Here is a 3,300-nt window from a genome sequence, read left to right as displayed (position 1 = left end):
AGAAAAGAAGAAAAGAAGAAATGGCATGCTAGACTAGGATCCGAGCGTCTCACCTATCGGGACGCTCATCCAGAAGCTCCACAAGCCGCTCGTCCAAGCTGCCAGGCCGCTCGTCCAACACCTACACAATCGTCCAAGCTGCCAGGCCGCTCGTACAACACCTACCCTTGTTAACATGTTAAACTTGATAATGAGTCAGTAGTTTCCTTAACTAGGGTTAAAGGGGAATTAAGGTGAAGAGACTATTGATCCAAAATACTCAAGGGGGGGGGGGGGGGGGGGGGGGGGGGGGGGGGGGGGGGGGGTGAATTGAGGATTTAAAACTAATCAACTAGTAAATGTAAAACGAAATAACAAACGAACGAAAGAACGAGGAGACACACGGTTTTTGAAGTGGTTCAGTTTCACAAGTCGAAACCTACGTCCACTATTCTCGATTAATAAATTTAGTACCTTTCTACAGATTACAAATTTACTAACCCAACTCGTACAACTAACTCTAGCTGTAACTCAATGAGTACCGTTAAATACTCGAGTGACTAACTTACGCTAATAAGAAAGCACTAATGATTCTAACAAAGGTTCACGTTAATGAACAAGTAAGAAATAAACTAAGCACTATTATCTTATAACGATAAAAACAAGAACAAGTATACGAGTTTAAAATACACGACCTTTCAAAATAATAAATCGGTTTTTCTGCTTGAAAACACACGGTTTGCTTTGTAAAATTAAAATCAATTTTTATGCTCAAGGTATCTACTTTAAAAGCTGTAAAGAGTAAAGTATTTATAGGAAGGAAAGAGTAGGCAACTCGGTTTTCCACAAACCCTAATAGCCGAAATAATAAGATATGTAAACAAATCATATGTTCTATTATCTCTTTCCTAAAAGCCTTGAAAGATAATAAAGAATATTCCAAGAGATAGAATATAATCTATTCAAATATTATCTTTACTATAAATTCCAAGATATGATAAGATTTCCTAAAATAAGAATATCTTTTATCATAAACAAATATATTAAGTAAGATATATAAGATATGTAAAGATATTGTTATTGAATAAAATCTTCACCAAATATACCCTAGGTAACACGAGATGTCATGGCTCATATGCCTCGTGACTCGTGCAAACCCTAGTCTTAACATATATGGGTTAGAATTTAGGTTTTAAGAGAGGTTTTGTTGAAACCCTAATTAGTAGCAAGGTCCAACTGATAAGTTGACCCAACACGACTACTAACCAACGTCCAACATAAAACCGAACTCCGCACTAAACCGGGCTTTATTATATAAATACTTTTATCAAAACATTTAAAATAAACTTTAAACAGTTTTTAAAACAATTTTGAAACATTATAAGTCGTGTATAAAAACTCAGCATCTCAATGTTATAGTAAGAGAGCTATAACATTGAGCTCTTTTACTAGTAATGTTAAAGCTGCAAAGCTATAACTTTACTAATTCGAGACACTCATTCTTGGTTATCATTACGAGATAATCACCTATACTATTCTAATCTTCAGAGAGATCTTCGAGTATAGGCTACGTCATCATCCAAGCTTGATTAATCTTTAGACGGACTTCGTCTTCACATATATCTCGAATGAATCTTAATATTGTTTGATCTTGAATAGGAGCTTGAGCATTCATGCTATCATCACAATCTTCTTTGTTACTTTGCTTGTAATAAAATGATTCTAAAACACTTAGACAAACGATTACACGCAACAAGTATATAATTTATAAGACACCTTGACACCTTGACATCATCAAACCATAAACATATAAGCTATATGGTTCAACAAATTCCCTCTTTTTGATGATGGCAAACCTCCTAAAATTGTGACTAAGTATGTAGTTCCCCCTTAATATAATACCGTCATTTTAATAATAAAGATCAACGCAAGATCAAAACGATTTATCAAAAACCGAAACTTTAAGGACTTTAAGAGACAATCGGTCTCGACAAGGAGCAAGCTTAGGTAGATGCTTACTATAGACGTTCTTTCCCCCTCTTGACATCATCGAAAAGCTAAGAACAAATAAAAAATGACTAGAATAATATAAGACGAGACAAGAGATAAAACGTCATAGAAATTAATATTATCATACATAACTAAAAGCATCGAGAAGTTTAATTATTAAACAAACTTAAGAAAACACGCATAAAGCCTATGGACCGAATAGAACGCATGTTTAAAGAAACACTTGGGCCATAATCCACAAGTGCGTGCCAAAATTGGGCCGAATGATAAGTTTGTGAAACACACCACAAGAAAATGAAAAAGAAAGCTAAAAAATAGGCAAGGCTAATTATGGTAAGACAAGGGTAGATCAAATGTTGCGGGTGCGGTAAGGATTCACGTAGTCGGACCGAGTACGATGCTCTAAATTATCAAGACGATCAAAATAACTACGCACAAGCTGAGAAAGAGTCTGAATACTCCTTTCAAAGTTGAGCACTTTCAGGGACAGAGCTTTTGTGGCCTCCAATGTAAGCGGTTGATCACTAGCCATAGCCTTTCCGTGCATGACCAACGCTCCACCTTGACTCGTGAGGAAAGTAAGATGGTCACCATGTGGGAACACTTCCCCACGGATTGCCTTCAATTCCCGTTCAAAACCCGCTAATCTCTTATCCACCGCTTCCATCCAAGAGTAGACCCGAGAAACATCCAAACCCGAGTCTAAAGACCGAGATGGTCCAACCCGTGACAATACCGTAGCCAAATTTGTTGAATGCTTCTCAAACTTCTCCATTAAACCACTCATAAACCCTTCCAATTTCGCCTCCATAGCTCCCAAACCCGAATCATCTGGGGTTTTCTCAACATCCTTAACAAGAAGTAACTCGGGTCAATCAACAACAAGAGCCAAAAGCTTGATCAACCGATCACACATGCAATCCCGTGCACTTACACCGTAACTGTCTCGTCCCACCACTTGTTTTATCTCCAACAACCGAGATATCCACATCCCATATGGTAAGTCGATTGTTGTACTCAATTTTTCTTTAGTGACCGTGAGACTCGTTTGAATGATACGATGCAACACAAGACTAGCCAAATTCACTTTTTGTCCCTCCAACCACGAATAGACTATAATAGCCTCATAACTCGAAACTTTATCACGACCTCCTCTCCTCGGCACAACCGTGTTCCCAAGAAAGTTCAAGAGGAACTTGATTTTTGCCGAGAGAGGACGAACCAAAATATTACCTCCGTCCGTCCCTACCTCCTCAAAGTACTTTTTAACTAACATCTCCTTTTCACTCACCACATTAGACCATTCAAGAC

The sequence above is a fragment of the Silene latifolia genome, chromosome 2 (genome assembly GCF_048544455.1).
Source record: "Silene latifolia isolate original U9 population chromosome 2, ASM4854445v1, whole genome shotgun sequence".
NCBI lineage: Eukaryota > Viridiplantae > Streptophyta > Magnoliopsida > Caryophyllales > Caryophyllaceae > Silene > Silene latifolia.
The sequence above is the reverse complement of the archived record's forward strand: the minus strand, read 5'-3'. Positions refer to the sequence as shown.